This window comes from Pristiophorus japonicus, chromosome 13, assembly GCF_044704955.1.
Source record: "Pristiophorus japonicus isolate sPriJap1 chromosome 13, sPriJap1.hap1, whole genome shotgun sequence".
NCBI classification, from domain to species: Eukaryota; Metazoa; Chordata; class Chondrichthyes; family Pristiophoridae; genus Pristiophorus; species Pristiophorus japonicus.
This window is the reverse complement of record NC_091989.1, coordinates 94197624-94224035: the sequence shown is the minus strand read 5'-3', so window position 1 is coordinate 94224035 and position 26412 is coordinate 94197624.

Sequence of the window (26412 nt, the reverse complement as noted above, 5' to 3'; positions counted from 1 at the left end):
CAGTTATTGTGTTGAAATGTAATTTTAAAATCGTCATATTGAAAATAAAAGGGCAATAAGAAACTTATTTCCTTTGGTACAACAAACCAATAATCAAGTAAGATTGCAAAACATTTTCAATCTACCTTCCTGGGCTATGGACACTGCAAAACTGTTTCGTAAAATTAATCAATTAACAACTTTGCAACCTACAAGTGTTGTAAATAGAATTAATTATAGCCCTGACCCCAAAGTGTGTAACACTACTCGACCAATATGCATGATGTTGCTACTGGAACAATATATTAGTGTACACTCCCACAAACACCATGTCTGCAAAATGTAAAGCTACATCACTACGTAATGTGACTTGCCAACTGGGGACAAAAAAGGCATAATCAGTTGTGTGAATTGATCTGAGATTATTTGTGAAAGGCAATTAAGGCTGGTATTGATTTTGTCCCCATGTGTTTTATTTGCCAATCTAAAGTGTTACTGGTGATACTTTCCATATCACACTTCTGACTAGGATATGCGTACTTTCATTTTCTTCACCCAGCTTTTCCTCGTCCTGTACCAAAGGTCCTGACTCCTTGTTGAGGTACAACTTCACAGCATCGGCCATCCTCCTGTATCTCACCCAGAGGCCATGTGTGATCCTCAACAATATGTTGGCTGACTTTTTGTAGTGACCCTAAGGTTGAGCTGACCTGTTATCCATTGAGGTGCACTTCCCAACAGGGTCACTGGATATCTATCAGGAGCAGGGTCCCTGGATGATGGTTTTCTTTCTTTATCCTGGAGATAATGAGACCAATTGTAGAGCACCCATCACTGTTCTGGTTCTGATGCACCAACTCAGCACAGACCAGGAATTGAATCTGGGACCCTCCTAATTTGATGGCTAGCTATCACATCGCTTACCCACTGAGCCTTCAGGGATCCAGGATAGAGAATCAGGTGGGTTTTACAGAAACAACTGTTAAACACACATGACTAGAATTCTTGGGATCTCAGGGGAAGAAATCATGCAACAGTGGGTAGTCAAGGGGCTGTAGGGAGGGAGGAACTTAACACAATTACTGAGTACCACCTCCTTGGTGATTGTAAGATAATGGGACTAAAGGCAGATAAATCCCCTGGACCTGATGGCTTGCATCCTAGGGTCTTAAGAGAAGTAGTGGCAGGGATTGTGGATGCATTGGTTGTAATTTACCAAAATTCCCTGGATTCTGGGGAGTTCACAGCAGATTGGAAAACTGCAAATGTATCACCCTTATTTAAAAAAGGAGGCAGACAAAAAGCAGGACATTATAGACCAGTTAGCCTAACATCTGTGATTGGGAAAATGTTGCAGTCCATTATTAAAGAAGCAGTAGCAGTACATTTGGAAAAGCATAATTCAGTCAGGCAGAGTCAGCATGGGTGGATAAAGGGGAACCAGTGGATGTGGTGTATTTGAACTTCCAAAAGGCATTTGACAAGGTGCCACATAAAAGGTTACTGCACAAGATAAAAGTTCACGGGGTTGGGGGTAATATATTAGCATGGATAGAGGATTGGCTAACTCACAGAAAACAGAGAGTTGGGATAAATGGTTCATTCTCGGGTTAGCAATCAGTAACTAGTGGGGTGCTGCAGGGATCAGTGCTGGGACCCCAACTATTTACAATCTATATTAACGACTTGGAAGAAGGGACCGAGTATAACGTAGCCAAGTTTGCTGACGATACAAAGATGGGAGGAAAAGCAATGGGTGAGGAGAACACCAAAAATCTGCAAAAGGTCATAGGCAGGCTAAGTGAGTGGGCAAAAATTTGGCAGATGGAATATAATGTTGGAAAGTGTGAAGTCATGCACTTTGGCAGAAAAAAATCAAAGAGCAAGTTATTATTTAAATGGAGAAAAATTGCAAAGTGCTGCAATACAGCGGGACCTTGGGGTACTTGTGCATGAAACACAAAAAGTTAGTATGTAGGTACAGCAAGTGATCAGGAAGGCCAATGGTATCTTGGCCTTTATTGCAAAGGGGATAAAGTATAAAAGCAGAGAAATCTTGCTACAATTATTCAGGGTATTGGTGAGGCCAGACTTGGAATACCGCGTACAGTTTTGGTTTCCATAATTACGAAAGGATATACTTGCTTTGGAGGCAGTTCAGAGAAGGTTCACTAGGTTGATTCCGGGGATGAGGGGGTTGACTTATGAGGACAGGTTGAGTAGGTTGGGCCTCTACTCATTGGAATTCCGCAGAATGAGAGGTGATCTTATCGAGATGTATAAAATTATGACGGGGCTTGACAGGGTGGATGCAAAGAGGATATTTCCACTGATAGGGGAGACTAGAACTAGAGGGCATAATCTTAGAATAAGGGGCCACCCATTTAAAACTGAGATGAGGAGGAATTTCTTCTCTGAGCGTTGTAAATCTGTGGAATTCGCTGCCTCAGAGAGCTGTGGAAGCTGGGACATTGAATAAATTTAAAACAGAGATAGACAGCTTCTTAACTGATAAGGAATTAAGGGGTTATGGGGAGCAGGCAGAGAAGTGGACCTGAGTCCATGATCGGATCAACCATTATCGTATTAAATGGCGGAGCAGATGAGAGAGGCCATGTTCTTATGAGGGGCAGGAATTTGGGATGCATCAGTTGTCATTTGCATATGGTCAGGCCAGTGGGTGAGCAACATTTGAGGTGAATTTACAAATTGTAAATATTTAGCAGACTGCCCTCCCCTCGCTGACTTTTCAAGGCTGGCACCCCTATAATGCTGCCACAGGCATGGGTAGCGGACTCTATTATTTAAGTGACCCATTCCCTGGGATTTAGGGCACGATGAAAGGAATTGAATGGACGGAAGTTCCATCCTGCCCAACCTCAGGAGCACAGCATTGGGGTTGCAATTTATGAGCCGCGGGGCTTTCATTTCATCTGGCAGCACACTGCTTAACCTGTTGATGTTAGTGATCTGTGCTGCAAAGAGCAGTATATATCCCCCTACCACTACTACATTCCTTTTTGGTCCCCCAACTTGACTGGCCTCCTGTACCATGATGCTGTGGTCAGTTTGCTCATCCTCCCTGCAGTCTCTGCTCTCATCCACACAGGCTGCCAGAACCTCGTACCTGTTGGACCCTCCAATGCTACCTTCTGGATCCCCATATCTGTCTCACTCATCGTCACACCCTTCTGTCCCTGACCACGGACCAAATCTCAAGTACTTAACCTAAGGAATGTAACTGTGCCCTGGAACAAAGTGTACCTTTCTCCCTCCTTGATGCATCACAGTGTCTGCAGCTCGGACTCCAGCTCAGGAACTCTGAGCCGAAGTACATCGAGCTGCAGATACTTGCTGCAAATGTGGTTGCTGTCGATCACACTGCTATCCACCAGCTCCCACATGCTACAGCTGCAATACATCACCTGCCCTGCCATCTCCATTGTATTTTATTTAACTAATTAGGTTTGCAAGTTTTGAAATATCACTCAATTGTCTATTTATAATTTTTAATCTAGATAATAACCTTGTTTAATTTATTAAATTTAGTTATATGCTTTAGGTCTTTACTGTAACTTAGCCCACGGTCCTAATTTAACCCTATTTGTTTATATTTATTTTTTCTACATCAAGCAGCACCCCTTGCCCCAACTCCGAATTCCTATACTCGGCAAATTTCCTTGCATCTGGTGAAACCTGCACTCGGGTGAAGCTGCTCTGTGCTCATACTTATTATTAATTCACTTACGGTCTTATTTACCGGCTCTTAGTTTAAACCAATACCCTAGTTTAGAGAGAACAAAAAGAGAAATACTTACTTGCCTGCTTTCCTGTGACATCACACTTTGATTTTTTTTTCCCCCTGTTTTATCGAACTCTTGATTCGAAAACGGTCCGTCCATTCCCGCTGCTGTTCCAAACTAGCTCAGTATGGGCCTCGAGCCTTGGGCTTTATTGAAGCTCTCCTCCGCAGCCGGTTCCTTCACAGGTTTGTCCGCTCCCGCTGCTGCTCTCGATTTTTATTTCCATTGAAATCAAGGGATGATAGAGTCATGGCATTAGGTAGGATGGGCAATGTAAATGGGTGTATGGGACTGTTTCTGAAGAGGCAATGGGTTGCGGGATGTGGTGAGAAGCCATGTCGCTGAGGTTGATGTTTGTCAGAAAGGAATGAATGGATTTGTTGAGTCAAATGGCCTTTTGCGAGTTGTAAAAAAAAATGCTGGATATGTATATCATATAAAATGTTAGATAGCTTAAAGTTAAATATAAAGTTAAAAGTTAATTGTAAATGACAGCAGACTCGAGATTCTGAATTGCTCAAGGGTGGAATTCGTAGTTCATGAAGGAATCTGACTTTCTCGATACAGTTGTAGCTGAGTGACTCCCTCTCAGCCATGTATTATTCTATTCTGTGCAGTATCTATTTTGCTGTAAATGTTGGTAATATTCATTGTAAATGTTGGAGGAAGGCAGTCTGAGAGGAATCCCGCTGGTAAGTGAGGCGTTTGAGATATATTTATCAAAAAAGTGCCCGAGGCTTCTGCTGAATGTCAAACAATTGTGAAATTCACTTGCATGCAAAATTCACTGGCTTGGAACCTAGATAATGCAGAATGTTTGTGTCTGCACCGTTTGTTTTATACATGTATATGCTGGCATTGATTTTGTGATACTGGCATCATTTACACAAGAATGGCTATTGGGCAGGTTTTAGAAATATTAAAATGGAAGTGCACTGTTTACATTCAATTTTCTGAGTCCAACTTATTGTTAGAGGGGCGGCTTCAGATAGGTCGAGGAAGTGTTGGCAGCAGAAGATGTTTTGTAGGTTGAATTTGAGGGAAGAGAGACAATTAAAGGGGAGTGTTACAACAATTGTGAATGCATTGGGAGATCCTCAAATGGATTCTCAATCCAGTAGCAGGTTTTGCCAAGATTGAAAGGACAGCGCACTGGGAAAAGAATTGGCCAAAATGAAGGGAAAAGAGGTTTCAGTGCAGATATGGGTCTGCAGATGAGGGGTAGAGTCAGACACGGCCCAACCCCCTGTTTTGTGGCTGCTCAAGTGGTGCTGGTGGCGAGGAGCATGTTCCTATCGTCCTCTAAAGGTCAGCATCGCAGCATGTCTGCAAGGTGGTGCCTATACTGTCAGGTTTCAGGCCACAGCTGACCAGTGCTGTCACTGGATGTGCCAGCCCTATGCTTCATGTCTGCTTCAGATGTCCTTGCAGCAAATGGCCTGGCACTGCTCGTGCCTCTCTACTGAACCAGACATGGAGAAGATAACTCCTCAGAGCCATGACCAGGTGGGTGTGGCACGAACCTGTCTTTACAGCTGGGGTTGGTCAGTCAGGCAATGCTGGCTTTTGAGCACTATGGCATACCTTTCATACCGTGCCACTGAAGACATGATTGGGATGCTTCTGAGAAAGCATTCAGTAGTACAGTCTAGTAGGCAGTCACACATTTTAGTGACACAGGTCTGCTGTCCCAGTTTCCTTTTGGAATAAAATTGTCCACCATTTATCTGCCAAAACAAAGTATTCTCACCTCTGTCTGCAGATGTGGGTGTGTGAGTATTGGTGAGTGGGGACAGAGCATCTCTCGTATAGCTTGACCTGCCTGCCATTTCTCCATGTGCCATCCTCCTCCTCTTCCACATGTTGGGGGATATATGTAGAATCACAGAATGATACAGTACAGAAGGAGGCCATTCGGCCCATTGTGCTTGTTCTGGCTCTTTGAGTAGAGCTATTCAATTAGTCCCACCCCACTGGAAAACCAGTTGGAGGGTGGGGGGAAAGATAACATCAATATGCACAAAGTTCATAGCAACCTGAATACTGGCAGGATGCAAAGTGAAGAAAGCCTATTAAATGGCTGAGATATACAGCTTTATTGTACTGGCTGCCTTATTTACACCATGGTGGCATTGGGAAATATATAGGTTTCAGTGTAGCTATAGGCGTTTGTATAATAATGTTTAGTGCACTGATCTGTCAGCACTATACCCCAGTCCACAGTCATGTAGTAACTTGTTCTCTCGTGTGGCTTCTGTTATCACTTGTGCGGTGAGCCATCAGGAGTAATATTATGTCTGAGGCACAGTGTGTTGGACCTTCTGCACTTTGTGCTCAGTATCATACACAATAAATTAGGTTTCTGCCTTATACCCACCTTGAGGCACTGAGTCTGGAAGAAAGTATACATAGCACTGTAAGCAGGGTGAATGCAGAAACCCAAATCCTGATATGCTCATTGAAAATACAGCTTCAAATTAGAGTCTGAAATGAGAACAGAAATGTCATCTTCTCCATAGAACAGTTGCTATGTGGATAATCTACCAGTAAAAGCAATTGACGGTAAATTAATATTTTCCGGGAAACTCTGGTTAGAAATCAGATTGGTCATTATGGGCCCAAGTTTGCCCCCAGGGTTGGAACGGTGATGCACCGACTTTTTAGAACAGAAACGGCGCCTATTATTTACTTTGGTGTTCTCCCCTCTGTCTGGTCGATCCAGGCCCTTGGCGCAGCGCAGCAGAACGCTTGGGGGGGCGGAGCCAGGTCCCGGCGCTGAAAACAGAGGCGGGACCTCTGCATATGCGCGCTAGAGTGTGCGTGCATGTGCAGTAGTTCCAGGCCCCCGAGGCTGTGTGGGAGGGGCCCGAAGCACGCCGCCCCTAGCCTTGGCTGAATGGGCTGTCGGGGCAAAGATCTTCTTCCCTCCCTCCCGTTTAGCTCCCAATCCTCCCCACCCCCCCCTTTTAGCTCCCGCTGCCCCACCTCCCGTTTAGCTCCCGCTTCACCCCCCCCCCCTCCCTCCAGTTTAGCTCCCCCGCCCCCCACCCTTCCATGTCATCGGCGGCGGGGCCCGCCTGCTCGCCCGGTATCTTGCTGGGGGCTTCTACATCCTCGGCGGGGTCCACCCGTCCCGCCCAAAGTCTTCAGCAAGGCCCATTCAGTCTCCATCTCCCCTCCCCCCTCTCCCCCTCCTCTCTTCCCTCCCTCCCTCTCCTCTCCCCCTTCTCCTCTCCCCCTCTCTTCCCTCCCTCCCTCTTCCCCCTTCCCCTCCTCTCCCTCCCTCTCCATCCCTCCCCCTCCTCTCCCCCCTCCATCCCTCCCCCTCCTCTCCCCCCCTCCATCTCTCCCTCCCCCTCCCTCCCTCCTCTTCCACCCCCTTCTCTCCCCCTCCCTCTCTCCTCCCTCTTTCCCTCCCTTCACTTCTCCCTCCCTCCTCCTCCTCCCTCTCCCCTCCTTTCCCCCCACTGTCAGAAACACAGAGTGACACTGACAGAGAGAGAGAGAGAGACACTGGGGGGGCCCCGTCCCAGCACGCTCTTGGAGTGCTGCAGTCGGTGAGTAGAAACTTTTTATTTTTTAATTTTTTAATTTTTTAGATTTTATTGGTTGATTTATTGATTTATTTATCATTTATTATTGATGATGGCTCTTTATTTGTAAAAGTGAAGTGTTTAATGTTTGTAAACCCCCTTTCCCCCTCTCCATCTCTCGTTCCCTACGCCTGATTTCTAAGTGTAGGCAAGGTTTTTCTGAGCGTACAAAAATCTACACTTACTCCATTCTAAGTTAGTTTGGAGTAAGTTTTCTCTGCCTAAACTTGCAAAACGGGCGTAAGTGGCTGGACACACCCCCTTTTGAAAAAAAAATCTGTTCTGCAATGAAACTATTCTAACTCACTAGAACTGGAGCAAACTAAATGCCGAGAATTGCAATTTCTAAAATGCTCCATTCTAAACTAGTTGCTCCAAAAAAATAGGAGCAACTCAGGTCGTAACTTCAGCCCTATATATATATATATATATATATATAGGCTGAGATGATCCAATATTACTCTTAGAATCTGGGCTTTTTCCCAATGTTTTCAGCTTGTGCTTACAGTGAAGAGTTAGTTTCCATCAGCAGATTAAAGTCCCCCAAGAACTGAAACTTTCAATGAACCCAACCTCATGTAACCATAAATGGGATAGATGCTACGAGACTAAACATTCTCCTTAACCACAATACATCATATCAGAGACTAGGTAAGATGCCCATCATGCTTTCTTTTCTTCTCTGAAAGGCAATAAATACCACTCTGTCAGACCAATACATTCAAGATAAAATGAATATTGATCTATAAGTAGTATTAAACACAGAAACAACATGACACAGCAAAATACTGCTGGTAAAAATACTTAGAAAACAATAAAGATAAAATCAATCCACAAGGGGTTAAATTTTTGTTCTTTGGAATATATTCACATGATTCATTATGCAGTTTTTGTATGAAACTGTCTTTTGTAGGCCATCAGTGACACGATGCTGGATATGGGCAATGTGATTCTTATTGTGGCACACACCGTTCAAATGTCACTTCCAAAAACTGAACTGAATTGAAGGTATTGAAAAAAGCCTGCCTTTCATCTTCTAGACCAAATATAACTGGATCAAGAACTGCCAGTAATCGAGTTCAAACATACAGTGGTAGGACATGCTTGCATTCCATCCTAATAAGCAAGTTAGCTGTTAGCTAGGGTTTTTTGATTCTTGAAATAGTGGAGTAAATGTAAGAATTAGTGCTCCTAGCATGGAGCCTCAATCAGCAGGCAAATCAGACATTCGTGCTCAGAGGTTAGTGTGCTTGGTTAGTGGCTCTCCCATTTGACGTGTTATTTATGTAATGACTAGAACATTGGAAGGGTTATAAATCAGGCACACAGATTTCCACCAATTGTCTATCTGCCCTCCCATCAAGCAAGGCTCCAGGATGGGAATATTAACGTAAAATTTACAAAGCCTCCTTGACATTTCAGCTATTTAGGATGTAATGCACTCATCTATGCACATGTACTTCAACACTTTCAACCATTCCTATAATAAAAATAGAACATGCTGGAAAAGGTTCAGCAGATCAGGCAGCACCTGTAGGGAGATAAACATAGAGTTAATGTTTCAAATTAATGACCTTTCATCAGAACTGGAAAAAGTTAGAGAATTAACAGTTTATAAGCCAGTACTAAAGGTGGGGGAAAGGAAAGAACAAAGGGGAAGGTCTGATGGGATGAAGGGCGGGAGTAATTAAATGACAAAGTGGATGATGAAAGGGGGTAGTAATGGGACAAGTGAGGAAATGAAAGATGGGTCCAGATGAGGTGTTACATGGTTATAGCAGAAACATCTGCTGTCCGAGAAAATGGGAGTGGTGGTTATGATCTAAAGTTATTGAACTAAATGTTGGGGTCGGAAGGCTACAAAATGCCTAATCAAAAGATGAGGTGGTGTTCCTCAAGCTTGCGTTGAGCGATGAAGTACTGTTTCTGTTTGACTAAGACGGTTTGGAACATACAAATAAAATACCCATTGTCCAAAGAAGCAATCATTTGATTAGCCTCTAGAACCAAGCCTCTCTACCTTGCCAATTTATAGATCAAATAACTTAATTAATGGTGTCCAGTCTCCTTCTTGAAATGTAATAGGCATCGACAGCCTCAATCTTAACTAGCTATTTCTAAAAAGCACTTACCCTGCATATCTAAAGTCATTTAAAAATATAATTAGAAGTCTGCCAAATCATCAGAATTGCCACTGGACTTGATTCCTATGCTGCTGAGGTGTCAGTGCAGGGTAGTGGCACATCACTTGTGGAGGGCAGGTGGCTTGGTAGGTTAGAAGAAATGTGTGGATAGATGAATCTTCTGGAGTTTGGTTGGTCATTTCTGGGAGCACTTATTGTCGAAGTTTACTTGTGAGTTTGAATGGATGGGATAATTGTTATTTGGTCACTTGTCGAGTGGCTTTTTCTTGTTGAATACTTTCTTCCATAGTATTCCCAAAGTGTATCAACAACTGTTAATCCCTGACTAAAATCATGTTATGCTGAAGCAGAAGGTAAATTACATAGGATAATGGTAGGATAACACACAGGTAGTCGTGCACTTGTGCTACAAATCAGTAACACATCAATTTGTAAGGAGCTATTTCCATTGTGAAGATTGGAGCGGGCACTCTCGGAGGAATTATGGCCTGGCTGCTCCCTTCTGCCTTCTATAGACTAGTCTACCTGGCTTCAAAGCAGGAGCCGGGTTACCACTTTCTTCAATTTCCTTTTCTTTTCTGGTTACCAGGTGCAATGATGAATAGTGAATGCCATTAGACTTCTGCTATTGAATGATGCGACTTGAAGTGGCATTGGGATTTACCCCATTACATATCTCATAACCTGTATACATTGTTTTTCCTAACAATTTTGTTCCTTCATCATCCGAATGCTCTGATTGGTGTCCAATTTTATGGGCATTGCGTCTCGCTACCCACCAGTACCTCATCCAAATGGCCATTCATTTGTTCTTCAGGCAACAAGTATAAACAGGGTATTCCATCATGGGAAGTGGGGGGGTGGGTGGAGGGGGGGGTGGCGGGTTGGTGGAAAGGAAGAATATGAGCAAAGCAAGTTCTGTCTCCAATCATTGTCCAAATAGGCACTTCCAGCAGAAGTCACTACAGGGTGATCAGAAGCGCTAACCCTAGCTGTTTTTCTCCATTCCTAGTCCAGGGACGCTGAGACCAGATATAGATCAAACCTAAGAAATTCTGCTATATATGGCTCAACTACTCCTGCCTTTACTAAAAGTGGGAGAGCACAGCAATTTCCCCCATAGGTAATGAGTTCCTGTTTACATTTGCTGCCAATTTTCAGTCATTTTACCACTCACAGTGGGAAGGTCACTGGTGCAAAGCCTTGTGAAGGCTATCTGATCTAGTAAAGTGTCAACTGGCTGGAAAACATAAATATCCATTTCTTATTTCCAAATCCCGAGTGAATGCATAGTTAAGATTATGTTGCATTTGCTTGGCATGACCAAGTGAGAACTTGGCATGACCAAGGTATCATCAGACTAGGTCAACTTCTTGAGAAAGACCAGATTCTGCTCTTCCAGCTACTGACAGACAAGTTGTCCAGCATGACCTATCCGCCATTTCCAAATGTAATGTCTTCCCCAAGCCCCAGCCACATTCAAAACAATTCCAATGTGAACAAACTCTCCAGGAAATTGTACCTCCAATCCCAACAAACTCCCACAGACACATCTTCACTTTTTTTTATTTATTCCTGGGATGTGACCGTCACTGGCAAGGCCAGCATTTATTGCCCATCCCTAATTGTCTTTGAGAATGTGGTGGTGAACCTCCTTCTTGGAACCGCTGCAGTCCGTGTGGTGAAGATACTCCCACAGTGCTGTTAGGCAGGGAGTTCGGCATTTTGGATCAGCGACGATGAAGGAACGCCGAGATACTTCCAAGTCAGGATGGTGTGTGACTTGGAGGGGAACTTGGAGGTGCAGATGTTCCCATGTGCCTGCTGCCCTTCTCCTTCTAGGTGATACAGGGCACGGGTTTGGGAGGTGCTGTTGAAAAAGTCTTGGCGAGTTGCTGCAGTGCATCATGTAGATGGTACATATTGCAGCCACGGTTTGTCGGTGATGGAGGGAGTGAATGTTGAAGATGGTGGATGGGGTGCCAATCAAACAGGCTGCTTTGTCCTGGATGGTGTTGAGCTTCTTGAATGTTGTTGGGGCTGCACTCCTCCAGGCAAGTGGAGAGTATTCCATCACACTCCTGACTTGTGCCTTGTAAATGGTGGAAAGGCTTTGGGGAGTCAGGAGGTAAGACACTCGCCGCAGAATACCCAGCCTCTGACCTGCTCTTGTTGCCACAGTATTTATATGGCTGGTCCTTCTGTACCATGCTTGCTGCCAGACTAAGAGATAACACAGAAAACCTAAAATAGTCTGGGAGAGAGACCTAGGCTGCCTGACTAAGGAAGAATGGGGAGTAGTTTGGAAGCTGACCTTTGCGAAGGCCAACTCAAGTTAATACATTGAGGTCGTGAAAGATGCTATATACATAAAAGTTCCCTCCCATATTATCCTATGCAACACACAGGTTAGTACAGCTGGCACTGCTAACTGCAGGATGTTGCATTCCCATTCCCTCCTACTATCGCAGAGCAAACCTTTTCCAAGATAAATGTGGGTCAAACATCTGTGGAACATTTACAAGTCAGAGAGGGTGATGTGTGGACTCTGTCTAGGAACTCAGGAAAAAAGAACAGGCATTTTGGTAACCCATGCAAGCAAGGTATATCCCACACAGAACCAGGCCATCTACCAAAAGGTGAGTGAAGCCACAAAATAAAACCTCTACAAGGCCCATCACCACACTTTTAGATCTTGTATATCCCCTGATGCAGCACACCCCATTGCCAAATCATCATGAGCCCCAAACAGTGCACTGTTCCCACAGTGTACACCATATACTGGCTACTGTAAGGAAATCTCATAAACTTGATTAAATAATTCCTCGTGATTCAGGCTCAAGCGTATTGTCCAAATGCAAGTTTATTACTCACACCAATTGTATAATAACTATTACGGTTATACAATAGCATCAGAACCTGATTTCTTGCAGATCCAAGATGATCAACCTTGGCCTCCGCGTGGTGTTGGACTTCCGACTATCCTGTGAGCTCTCACCTACAAGAAGGCTACTACTTGTACTTTGTCACCGATTAAAAACCTTCCAGCCATCCTTAAAGTACCTTCCCCCTTAATGTGAGCATATCACATAATGCCCAGAATGTACATTGAAGCAGACCTCACCAAACCTCCAAACCCAACATACTAGCCCTCTTCAACTTAAAACAAAAGCAAAGTACTGTGCATGCAGGAATCTGAAATAAAAATGGTAAATGCTGGAAATCTCAGCGTATCAGGCAGCATCTGTGGAGAGAAACAGAGTTAATGATTCAGGTCGATGACCCTTCGTCAGAACTGGCAGATGTTGCCTGACTCACTGAGATTTCCAGCATTTTCTGTATTTATTTTAGACCTCTTTAACTGTTTAGCTGTTAATCAGTTTAACCTAACATCCTGCCTTAACATTACCAAAGGAACAGGATGACCTGTACAATCCCAGATAGTTAATGTGATACTGCTTAGGTGCCTTCATTGTTCTGCCCAATTCCTGAAATTAGCACCTCACATGGAATGTAACCAACCTGTCTGCTATTCTGCCACTCCCATTGTCCCAACTAATCTTCAATATTAACATATCCTAATGGCTTGGAGATATGATGATGGAACTTGCTTTGTATAAGGTCAAACAGCTAGCCAAAGGTACCAGTACATCGCTCTGCATGCCCCTGTAAGTTCTGACGTGCATCTATGTACCAATGAATACGTCTCTAAGTACCATGTGGCAAAAGGATATACTTGCATTGGAGGCTGTTCAGAGAAGGTTCACTAGGTTGATTCTGGAAATGAGGGGGTTGACTTATGAAGGTAGGTTGGGCCAATACTCATTAGAGTTCAGAACAATGAGAGGTGATCTTATCGAAATATAATAATGAAGGGGCTCGACAAAGTGGATGCAGAGAGGATATTTCCACTCATCGGGGAAACTATAACTAGGGGACATAGTTTCAGAATAAGGGGCCGCCCATTTAAAACTGAGATGAGGAGGAATTTCTTCTCAGAGGGTTATAAATCTGTGGAATTTTCTGCCCCAGAGAACGGTGGAGGCTGGGTCATTGAATATATTTAAGGCGGAGATAGACAAATTTTTGAGAGATGACGTATAAAGGGTTATGGGGAGCGGGCAGGGAAGTGGAGCTGGGTCCATGATCAGATCAGCCATGATCTTATTAAATGGCGGAACAGGCTCAAGGGGCCAAATGGCCTAATCCTGCTCCTATTTCTTATGTTCTTAAACTGTCCAGCGAATTAGTAAAAATATAGGTAGATATAATTTTATGAAAAACTGACCCACGTAACACAGGAGTGGCATGAAAATGCAATTGAAATACACTTTACCAATGGTTTTTCATCAATGCGGGTGCTATCAGGAAATAGTTTTACCACTGGAAATAGTGTCATAAGGGAATGCTATCACCAGGGGGTGCAAGCGTTGCAAGTAGGCAGGAGTTATACTTCCTTTCAGCTTAGTTGGTAAACTACCTGCTCAGTGTCGAACTATTAAGCCATACAGACTGTGATGTTCCCGTGCTGTATTAGCTGGTCTTGGCTGGGGTGGCAACAGGGATGGTGCAATTGGTGTCAGCACTCCTGGGTTGAAGAGATGGGAACAATTCAGTCTGTGTTGATTGTTATCCACGGAACCCTGCTGGAAAATGCATGTGTGCGAATGTTGGGTGAAGGCAGGTCCAGTTCAACTACAATGCCCTCCACAGTTGAATAGTTTGCTGACGCACTTAAATAATGGGCGATTTGGGCAAGCTACCGGGGGGAGGGTGGCCAGAGTGGGTGTAATAGTACGCTGCACAGGTCAGCACCCAGGATAGAAGGAAAACAAACCAAAGCAAACTAAAGCTTGCAAAATCTCCACTCAGTAACTCAGATACTTGGGCCTGTCGGGTTAGGCAGACTGGAAGTCAGTTCACCTTATTGAAGTGTATAAAATTATGAGGGGCCTAGATAGAATGGATAGGAAGGGCCTATTTCCCTTAGCAGAGAGGGGTCAACAACTAGGGGGCATAGATTTAAAGTAATTGGTAGGAGATTTAGAGGGGTTTTGAGGGGTAATTTCATCACCCAGAGAGTGGTGGGGGTCTGGAACTCGCTGCCTGAAAGGGTGGTAGAGGCAGAAACTCTCACCAGATTTTAAAAGTACTTGGATGTGCACCTGAAGTGCCGTAACCTACAGGTCTACGGACCAAGAGCTGGAAAGTGGGATTAGGCTGGGTACTCTTTGTTAGCCGCCGTGGGCACGATGTGCCAAAATGGCCTCCTTCCGTGCTGTGAATTTCTATGATTCTGTGATTCTAATACCAGCATTTTATTTTTAAATGCAAACATTCATAAGAGAATCAACAGCAATGGACAGGGAGAGGGGAGCAAATTCACAGAGAATGGAACGCTAAAAACAATTCCCTGATTTTAAAGGGCAGTATTGAGGCTGAAAGCTGTTGTTTACACTGCCTATGTGTACAGCAAGAAAAAGGAGTGTGCAAACCTGAGTACATTTCTCATTTGGACACTCGTGCTTTAAAACGGGTCCAGAGATTCAGGAGAAAAGCAAACTGTTCAACGATGCACTGGGACCAGAGGCTGCAGACGCTCCATCTGTCTGAAATATTTATGTGCTGCTGGACCCGTGCGTGACACACGATTGCTCATAGACAATCAGAAAGCCTATTAGTGTCTGTGAGGAGCTCACGTGACCAAAGGAGAAGACAATCTCCGCCCCCCCTTCCTTCCTCCCGAGATGTGACAGGTGCCGAGGTAGGATAATACCGTCGCAGCAAATCCCATCGAGCCAGTCTGAATAGGTGCTTCGCCCCAGCCTGGAGATGTTAATCTTGCTTGAGTGCTCACTGTGTCTCTGAGCACAGTTTGGGATTCTATTGAAAGTACATCTTTCTTTTTTTTTAAACCATATATATAAAGAAATACACATTTCTGCCTGGGTTTTTATTGGCTTCCCTCTAAACTGCTGCCTCAGCCTTTGCTCAATTCATTTTTACCTTCAATTTGGTAGGTACTCAAATACCTGACCTATTTTTTCAGTCGTGCTTTTTTTTTGAATAACAACTTTTAAGCTAAACCTTTTATAACATTCAATGCTGTCTTTTTTTAATATATATCTATGTGTGGTATATGTAATTTTTTTTGTAAACCAAGCAGACCTCTTTAACCCGTATTGCCTGAGGGTCATTTTAAGGAGGAAAAGTTTTTTTTTCCTCTCTTGCTGAACAAGTGATGCTGCAGTTCTCTTGACTCTGGTACTTTGATGTTGGCACGGATTTTTAATTGTATAGAAAATTGTTTTTGACGGTAGCTGTTATTTTTTTGTCAGATCTGGGTCTTGCGAACTTGCTGTTTTGAGGAACTTGGATTTAAAAAAAATATCTTTCAAGGTAACTTGAGGCAAAGAGTCATTTTTTGGAAGTGTTTTAAAATGTTTTTTTTTCTTGAAGTTTATTTTGAATTTTTTGATGGACTTTCGAAGGAACGTATTGATCTTTAGTATTCTTTCAGAAGATTTGTTATGCAATGTACTGCTCCCAACAACACACGGGTGTCTTAGGATGTTTCTGAAAATGCCTGCACTGCATTTGCCAAATGTTTTACAGTGGAATGGGAGAAGGGGGTTCAAACCCTGAAACATTTGGAAAATGCGGAGCTGCAATAAAGCACCTTCTGAGCATCACCCTGCCAGTCTTCTCCCCTCCAACTCATTCTGTCTGGGAAAGCACCAGTTAGATTACTGGCTGGTGCACTCGGTCTTTCTTGCTTACGTGGTTTTCTTTGTTTCTGCAAATATTCTTCCTCCTCTGCTGAAGGTGCTGAGTCTTGCTGGGGTGCAGTTCCATTAGTGCCAGCAGCCGAATGGTACATTGCCAAAGTGGTCAGACCTCTCCATGCATGAGCCCAGAAAGTGTCAGCGGCATTTCTGACTGATTTTAATTGCTTGCTTCTGCGCTGGTTGCTGGTTGTTCATTGGCTGCATTTTAGCGAATGGAAGATTTTTATCAAGCGATTTAGTGAAATCAAAATAAAGAGAAAATGGCTCTACAGGTATTTTTTTTTCTTCAGGGAATGTGGTACCTCAGATGATCAGCCTGCTTCATCCCTTTGGAGATCATCATCCCTTTGCACAGGCATGATAGGCCAAATAGCCTCCTTCTGTGCTGAATCATTCTATGGTTCTATATCAGTTATTTCCCATGCCAGACAAATGCATGGCAGATGCTAAACATTTAATGATGTAGGTGGGTAACTAGATTCACAGAAGTGTTACACCTATGCAAAAGAGAATATATTTTGTATTGAAGTATGTTGTATCCAATGATTGGCACAAACACAAAGTTGACCACTTGAGCTAGCTACAATTGGTCCTAGTTGTGGCTATGCAGTCCATCAATGAATCACATTGATTGCATTCCAGTGTCCTGTTTCAGTCACTTGGGTATTGCTGTTTTGGCAGTTGTTGCTGTTTCTGCAGTAACTACTTGTTGCTGCTGACACCATTGCATTTCAAAGCGGTGTGCTACGTCCAAGCATTGGATGCCATTCTGGTTGGTTCACTGCAAGCAGCTCCCATTAGTTTATGTCAATGCAACACTGCTTTTGGTTCTGTGTCATTAGAATACGTCCTCTCTCCACCCTGCAAATGTTGCCATGTTTGAGCTTGTTGTGTGGAGTACATGTGGGAAATGTCTCCTTATCTGTCTACTGTGTGGAGCTGTGTGGTTTTTGGTATTGCTGTAATATTATCATAGAATCACAGAAAAATTACGACACAGAGAAACATAGAAAATAGGAACAGGAGTAGGCCATTCACCCCTTCGAGCCTGCAGCACCATTCAATAAGATCATGGCTGATCTGGCCGTGGACTCAGCTCCACTTACCCGCCCGCTCCCCGTAACCCTTAATTCCCTTATTGGTTAAAAATCTATCCATCTGTGATTTGAATACATTCAATGAGCTAGCCTCAACTGCTTCCTTGGGCAGAGAATTCCACAGATTCACAACTCTCTGGGAGAAGAAATTTCTTCTCAACTCGGTTTTAAATTGGCTCCCCCATATTTTGAGGCTGTGTCCCCTAGTTCTAGTCTCCCCGACCAGTGGAATCAACCTCTCTGCCTCTATCTTGTCTATCCCTTTCATTATTTTAAATGTTTCTATAAGATCACCCCTCATCCCTCTGAACTCCAACGAGTAAAGACCCAGTCTACTCAATCTATCATCATAAGGTAACCCCCTCATCTCCGGAATCAGCCTAGTGAATCATCTCTGTACCCCCTCCAAAGTTAGTATATCCTTCCTTAAGTAAAGTGATCAAAACTGCACACAGTACTCCAGGTGCGGCCTCACCAATACCCTATACAGTTGTAGCAGGACCTCCCTGCTTTTGTATTCTATCCCTCTCGCAATGAAGGCCAACATTCCATTCGCCTTCCTGATTACCTGCTGCACCTGCAAACTAACTTTTTGGGATTCATGCACAAGGACCCCCAGGTCCCTCTGTACTGCAGCATGTTGTAATTTCTCCCCATTCAAATAATATTCCCTTTTACTGTTTTTTTTTCCCCAAGGTGGATTACCTCACACTTTCCGACATTGTATTCCATCTGCCAAACCTTAGCCCATTCGCTTAACCTATCTGAATTTCTTTGCAGCCTCTCTGTGTCCTCTACACAACCCGCTTTCCCACTAATCTTTGTGTCATCTGCAAATGCCATTCGGCTCATCGTGTCCGTGCCGGTTGAAAAAGAACCACTCAGCCGAATCCCACCTTCCAGCACTTGGTCAGTAGCCCTGTAGGTTACGGCTCTTTAAGTGCACATCCAAGTACTTTTTAAATGTGATGAGGGTTTCTGTCTCTACCACCCTTTCAGGCAGTGAGTTCCAGACCCCCACCACCCTCTGGGTGAAGAAATGTTTTCTTATCTCCCTCTAATCCTTTTACCAACTACTTTAAATCTATGCTCCCTGGTTATTGATCCCTCTGCTAAGCTAAATTAATCTTTCCTATCCATTCTATTTAGGCCCTCATAATTTTATATACCTCAGTTAAATCTCCGCTGAGCCTCCTCTGTTCCAAGAAAAACAAGCCTATCCAATCTTTTCTCATAGCTAAAGTTTTCCAGTCCAGGCAACATCCTCGTAAATCTCCTCCACCCTTTCTAGTGCAATCACATCCTTCCTGTAATGTGACCAGAACTGCACATAGTACTCTAGCTGTGGCCTAACTAGTGTTGTATATAGTTCTAGCATAACTTCCCTGCTCTTATATACTATGCCTCGGCTAATAAAGGAAAGCATTCCATATGCCTTTTTAACTGCCTTAGCGACCTGTCCTACTTTTAAGGAGCTGTGGACATATACTCCGTTGTCAGTTTAGCACTTTGCAATTGATAACACGGTCCTGCCATTTGATACACTTGACCGACCCAAGGTGGAGTAAGTGTTCCTGACCAAGCTCTTGAATGCGACAGTGGTAGTATACTCCGATGTCACAACCATAAAGGAGAGTTGCGATCACAACTGCGTGATGGACTTTGAGTTTTGTGTGCATCCTGATACGCTGCTGACCTAAGACTCCCTCTTTCAGTCTGCTAAAAGAACAGCCAGCCTTTCTGGTGGGTGAAGTCCATTAATGGCCTTCAGTTCAGAATCCTCAGTGGTAAAGGATGGCTTGACATGTTGTTCACTGATGCAGGTTGGTACTTTAGCTCTATTTTCTTGGTAAGCCTGTAATTCTTCAGTGCTGCTGCAAGGCTGCCCGTGAACAATTTGAGATCGTTCTGGCTGTGTGGTTCATGAGCACGGCCATCAGCAAAGAGCAAGTCCCCACTGACCTTAGACAAAGCACACAGATATCTGATATCTAAGGAATACTCAAGGACAAGAATAGGTTTCATTTACTTAGACTGTTACATTTTAGAGTAACTCCACAAGACTGTATATCTTAAGCTCAAACTGATGTGACATTGGTCTCTTTATTGTAACTCCAGAGTGAGGAGGCAGCATGGTTGACTGCCTTTTATACCTGCTTGCCCAGGGTGTGCAAGTGACTCTTGGGTCTCCCACAGGTGTGCCCCCTGGTGGCAAGTCTTACACATTGGTAATGTTTACATACATAACATCATTCCTCCCCAAAGTCTTATGTACAAGTTATTTACAAGTTGAGGCGATCCGGGGCTTTGCGTTCCCGGGTTGATCGCCTGAGTTGAAGTCCTAGCATGGGGGAGTCGGTCGGATCATTGCTGCACTGCAGTGTGGCTGGTCTGATCGGACTGTCGGGCATGGTGGTTTCCTCGTGATTGACCGCGAGGCCGATTGCTGGTTGGGTGTGTGTGGGTGGATCAATGATAGTAATGCCCTCTTCAAACTGTTCTTGGTAGTCAGTGAACCGCAGTTTGGTCTGATCCAAGTACTTTCTGCACATTTGTCCGTTCAAAAGTTTGACAACAAACACTCTATTCCCCTCCTTCGCTAACACAGTGCCAGCAACCCATTTGGGACCATGACCGTAATTAAGAACAAACACAGCGTCATTAACCTCAATGTTATGTGATACAGCCACGCGATCGTGGTACATGTTATGCCGGTGATGCCGGGTTTCTAGAGAAAATTGTTATGCTCAAACAAATTGCTTGTGTTGTATGATCCGTGTAAGCGTTTGGTACTACCATGTGATGCGTCGGGTGTGTATTGTAACAAGCTAATGATTTTGGGAAACTGCAACCGGTTGCTTATTCATCCAGGAGTCTGTCTAAGGCTGAGAGAGCCTACAGCATGATGGAGAAAGAAGTGTTAGCGTGTGTCTATGGAGTAAAGAAAATGCATCAATACCTGTTTGGGCTAAAATTCAAATTGGAAACTGACCATAAGCCATTTATATCCCTGTTCTCCGAGAGTAAAGGGATAAATACCAACGCATTGGCCCGCATCCAGAGATGGGCGCTCACATTGTCCACATACAACTACGCCATCCGCCACAGGCCAGTTACAGAAAACTGCGCCGATGCTCTCAGTAGGCTGCCATTGGCCACCACGGGGGTGGAAATGTCGTAGCCCACAGACCTAGCCATGGTTATGGAAGCATTTGAGAGTGAGCAACCACCCGTCACTGCCCAGCAGATTAAAACCTGGACAAGCCAGGACCCGTTATTATCTCTAGTCAAAAACTGTGTGCTTCACGGGAGCTGGTCCAGTGTCCCAGTGGAAATGCAGGAAGAGATAAAGCCGTTCCAGCGGCGCAAAGATGAAATGAATATACAGACAGACTACTTCTGTGGGGCAATCGAGTAATGGTCCCCAAGAAGGGCAGAGACACCTTCATCAATGACCTCCACAGTACCCACCCAGGCATCGTAATGATGAAAGCGATAGCCAGATCCCATGTGTGGTGGTCCGGCATCGATGTGGATAGAGTCCTGTGTTCACAGATGTAATACATGCTCGCAGTTAAGCAATGTACCCAGGGAGGCGCCGCTAAGATTATGGTATTGGCCCTCCAACCATGGTCTAGGGTACACGTCAACTTTGCAGGCCCGTTCTTGGGTAAAATGTTCCTCGTGGTTGTAGACGCGTACTCCAAGTGGATTGAATGAGAGATAATGTCGGCTAGCATGTCCGCTGCCACTACTGAAAGCCTGTGGCCATGTTTGCCACACACGGCCTACCCGATGTCCTGGTGAACGACGACAGGCCATGTTTTACCAGTGCTGAGTTCAAAGAATTCACGACCCATAACGGGATCAAACATGTCGCATCTGCCCCGTTTAAACCAGCATCCAATGGTCAAGCAGAGAGAGCAGTGCAAACCATCAAGCAAGGCTTGAAGAAGGTATCTGAAGGCTCACTGCAGACTCGTCTATCCCGAGTCCTGCTCAGCTACCACACAAGATCCCATTCACTCACTGGGATCCCACCTGCTGAACTGCTCATGAAAAGAGCACTTAAGACAAGGCTCACGTTAGTTCACCCTGATCTATATGAACAGGTAGAGAGCAGGCGGCTTCAACAAAATGCACACCATGATAGCGCAAATATGTCAAGCGAGATTGAAATCAATGATCTTGTATTTGTATTGAATTATGGACAAGGTCCCAAGTGGCTTCCCGGCACTGTCGTGGCCAAAGAGGGGAGCAGGGTGTTTCGGGTCAAACTTTCAAATGGACTCATTCACCGGAAACACTTGGACCAAATCAAACTCAGATTCACAGACTATCCTGAGCAACCCACCTTGGACTCTATCATTTTTGATCCCCCAACATACACACCAGTGGCAACCGGCACCATGGTTGACCACGAAGCAGAACCCATCATCCACAGCAGCCCAGCATGACCCAACACAACAGGCAGCCCAGCATGGCCAGCTGCACAGCACCCCAGCGAGGGAGGGCCCAACAAATGATTCAACAACACCAGCTTTCACACCGAGACGATCAAACGGGGTAAGAAGGGCCCCAGATCGACTCACATTGTAAATAGTTATACTATTGACTTTCGGGGCGGGGGGGGGAGAGAGAGAGTGTTATATATGTAAACTTGTATTTACTCTGTACAGCCACCAGAGGGCTCATCCCCTGGAGTCCCAAGGGATCACATAATCTCTTGGGAGCACAGGTATTTAAGGAGGCTTCACAGGTTGGAGAGGCACTCTGGAGACCTGCAATAAAAGACTAAGGTCATACTTTACTTTGAGCTCAGTGTTCAGTCTGACTCTTTCTCCATACACAACAGTTTCCCTGCCTTTTTTTTGGCAAAATTACACGATTCCCCCACAGGAGGCAGTCCAAATGGATGGACATTTCATCCTTGCGTTGGTGGAACGGCTTCATTTCGTCTTGCATTGCCCCTGGGACCACCGACCAGCTCCCATGGAGGACACAGCTTTTTGCTAGTGATAGTACCGGATCCTGGCTAGTCCAGGTCCTGATCTGGCGAGCCATGACAGGTGACCCCTCGCTCTCAAAAGCATCCATTACAAGGACCATGTCTGCGGGTTGCACCATTTCCAGCCCGGTGGTGGGCAACGGTAACCGACTGAGGGCATCTACACAGTTCTCCGTGCCTAGTCTGTGGCGGATTACATAATCATACGCAGATAACATTAGTGCCCATTTTTGGATGCAGGAAGAAGCATTGGTGTTAATACCTTTGCTTTCTGAGAATAGTGAAATGAGCAGCTTGTGGTTGGTTTCGAGCTCGAACTGGAGCCCATATAGGTATTGATGCATTTTCTTAACCCTGTATACGCATGCTAATGCTTTTTCAACCATATTGTAGGCTCTTTCAGCCTTCGATAAGCTTCTGGACACATATGCAACCGGTTGCAGTTTGCCTGACCCATTGGCTTGCTGTAACACACAACCGACCCCGTACGAAGATGCATCACAAGCTAGTACTAAACGTTTACACGGGTCATACAATACAAGTAACTTGGTGGACTATAGTAGGTTTCTGGCCTTGTTAAAGGCTGTCTCTTGAGCTTTACCCCAAATCCAGTCGTCACCCTTGCGTAGCAACAAATGCAATGGTTCCAGCAAAGTGCTCAACCCCGGTAGAAAGTTACCAAAATAGTTGAGGAGTCCCAGGAAGGAACGCAGTTCCGTCACATTCTGTGGTCTGGGTGCATTCTTGAAGGCCTCCATCTTGGAGTCCGTGGGTCTGATGTTGTCCGCCGCAATCTTTCTCCCCAGAAATTCGACCTTTGGCGCCAGGAAAACATACTTGGAGTGTTACAAACTGAGTCCCACTCTGTCCAGTCGCTTGAGAATCTCTTCCAGGTTGTGCAAGTATTCGGTGGTGTTGCAGCAAGTGATCAAGATGTCGTCTTGGAACACCATGGTGTGCGGAACCGATTTCAGCAGACTCTCCGTGTTCCTCTGGAAGATGGCCGCCGCCGAACGAATCCTAAAGGGGCATCAGTGGTATATGAACAGTCCTCTGTGCATGTTGATGCACATCAATTTTTTCGAAGGTTCAGCCAGCTCCTGTGTCATGTAAGCAGAGGTTAGATCCAGCTTGGTGAACGACTTACCCCCTGCTAGCGTTGTAAACAGGTCATCCGCTTTGGATAGTGGGTACTGGTCCTGTAGCAAGACTCGGTTGATCGTTATCTTGTAGTCCCCGCAGATTCTGACCGTCCCACCGCTCTTCAACACCGAAACAATTGGACTGGCCCACTCGTTGAACTCGACTGGCGATATGATCTCCTCTCGTTGGAATGTGTCCAGCTCGATCTCAACTTTCTCTCGCATCATGTATGGAACCGCTCAGGCCTTGTGCTGATTGGGTCGTGCATCAGGGACTAGGTGGATCTGCACTTTGGCGCCTGTGCCGATGTCTGGCTCGAATAACGACGGTAATTTGTTTAGCACTTGGGCGCACGAGGCGCCATCCTCTGAAGACAGTGCTTTGATATTGTCCCAGTTCCATTGGATCTTTCCTAGCCAGCTTCTGCCAAACAGAGTTGGGCCATCGCCTGGTACAATCCATAGTGGTAAATCATTCACAGCTCCATCGTACGATACCTTCACTGCTGCACTGCCAATGACTGGTATGAGCTCTTTGGTGTAAGTGCGCAGCTTGGTGTGGATCGGACTTAGTTTTGGTCTTTGTGCCTTTATGCCCCACAGTTTTTCAAAAGACTTCTGGCTCATAATTGACTGACTCACCCCCGTGTCCAATTCCATGGAAACTAGAATGCCATTTAATTTGACTTTTAACATTATCGGAGGGCTTTTGGTAGTGAAGGTGGGTATCCCATACACTTCCTCTTCAGTCTCGGGTTGAGTTGCCTCTCACTCATTCAGCATGATCCACGCCGGATCGGTCATCTTCTGCCGACTCTGCCACATGGTGAGGCGCAGCATGTCTGCACATTCGCTGGAGGTTCTCCATTGGTCCACAGCCCTTCCCCGCAGTGCTTGAATCGACATTGATGGGCTCGATGATTACCCCCGCAGTGCCAACACAGTGCTAATGGATTCGCATTCACGCCCCACAGCGGACTCTGAGTCATCCTAGGTCTGGCCTCTGTGGGCATGTAGGCCCTGCCATGTACAGTTCTGCCTGCTGAAGGCGTTATTTTATGCACAGTAATTGCCGGTGAGTTCCGATGCTGTAATGATATCTGTTTAGTGTTATCATTCGTGGACATAAAAGCCTGGGCTATCGTGATTGCCTTGCTCAGATCTAGGGATTCGGTAGACAGCAGTTTGCGAAGAATGACCTTGTGGCCGATTACAAGCACGAAAAAGTCCTGCAACACTTCCCCCAAAAATCCAGCAAATACGCACGGTCCTGCAAAGCATCTTAGGTTGGCGACAGTTTGCCACGTCCTGGCCCTCGGAGCGATAGTGCGTATAAAAACGATACCTAGCCATCAAGATGCTCTCCTTCGGCTTGAGGTGTTCCCGAACCAGCGTGCACAACTCTTCATCAGTCTTGCCCATTGGTTTCGTCGATGCTAGCAGATATTTGATGAGGCCATACATCATGGACCCACAAACGGTGAGGAGAATCACCCTGCTCTTGTCGCGGTTTCTGCCTTTTCCAGCTCGTTGGTCACGAAGTACTGGTCAAGACGCTCAATGAAGGTTTCCTAATCACCCTCAACAAATCTCTCAAGAATACCAACGGCAGCCATAACTGCATGAAAGTTTGTGATCTGTTACTCGTCGGCAATTGTTACGTTTAGAATAACTCCACAAGACTGTATATCTTAAGCTCAAACTGTTGTGACCTTGGTCTCTTTATTATAACTCCAGAGTGAGGAGGCAGCATGTAAACTGCCTTTTATACCTGCTTGCCCAGGGTGTGCAGGTGACCCTTGGGTCTCCCACAGGTGCGCCCCTGGTGGTAAGTCTTACACATTGGTAATGTCTACATACATAAAATAGACTATTGGAGCTTATTCTCCTAGTGCTGCAGTCGGAGGTGTCATTCTTTGGATGAGACATTAAATCTCGGCTCCGTCTGCTCTCTCAAGTGGACATAAAAATTCCCATGGCACTATTTCGAGGAAGAGCAGGGGAGTTGTGAAGTCCTTACTTTACAGCATGAAACCACACAAGGCACATTCCAGGGACAAGGCACTCTGTGACCTTAACTCTTTATTACAGGACTCCAGAAGTGATGACCCTGCATGGGACCTCCCTTTATATATCTGTGTGATCAGGTAAGGAGTGTCTCCCACAAGTTCACCCCCTGTGGTCAAGATGTGCATCTACATTGAGTGTATACAGTAATGCAGTGGTGTTACATTGTAGTTACAAACATGACATCATCTTCCCCCCCCCCCCCCCCCCAAAGTCTTACTGGGATCATAGGTTCAGTCTTTCAGGTGGTCGACACTCCCTCGTGGAGCGCCGCAGTTGGGGCTCTGGTTGTTGGATGCTGATGTGAGTGTCTTTCACCTGTGGTGATTCCAGCCTGTCCGGGCTGATCGCAGGGACTGTGCATTCTTCCGATTGTTCTTGTTGCACGTTGGCTGGCGATAGTGTGAGCTCCATCTCATGGTCTTCTTCAGGTTCCTCCGTGTCCATGCTGAACCTTTCTTTTACTTGGTCAAGATGCTTACGGCATATCTGGCTATTGTTGAGTTTTACCACGATGATCCTATTTCCCTCTTTGCCAATTACAGTACCCTCAAGCTATTTGGGCCCCATGGCGTGATTGAGGATGAATACAGGATCATTTATTTCTATACATCTCCCCCTTGAATTTCGGTCATGGTACTTTTGTGACTTGCGTTTGCCCTCAACTATGTCGGTCAGGACTGGGTGGATGAGGGACAACGAATTTTGAGTGTCCGTTTCATGAGTAGTTCTGCGGGCGGGAACCTCGTGAGCGAGTGCAGGCGGGATCTATAGGCCAGCAGGAGGCGCGA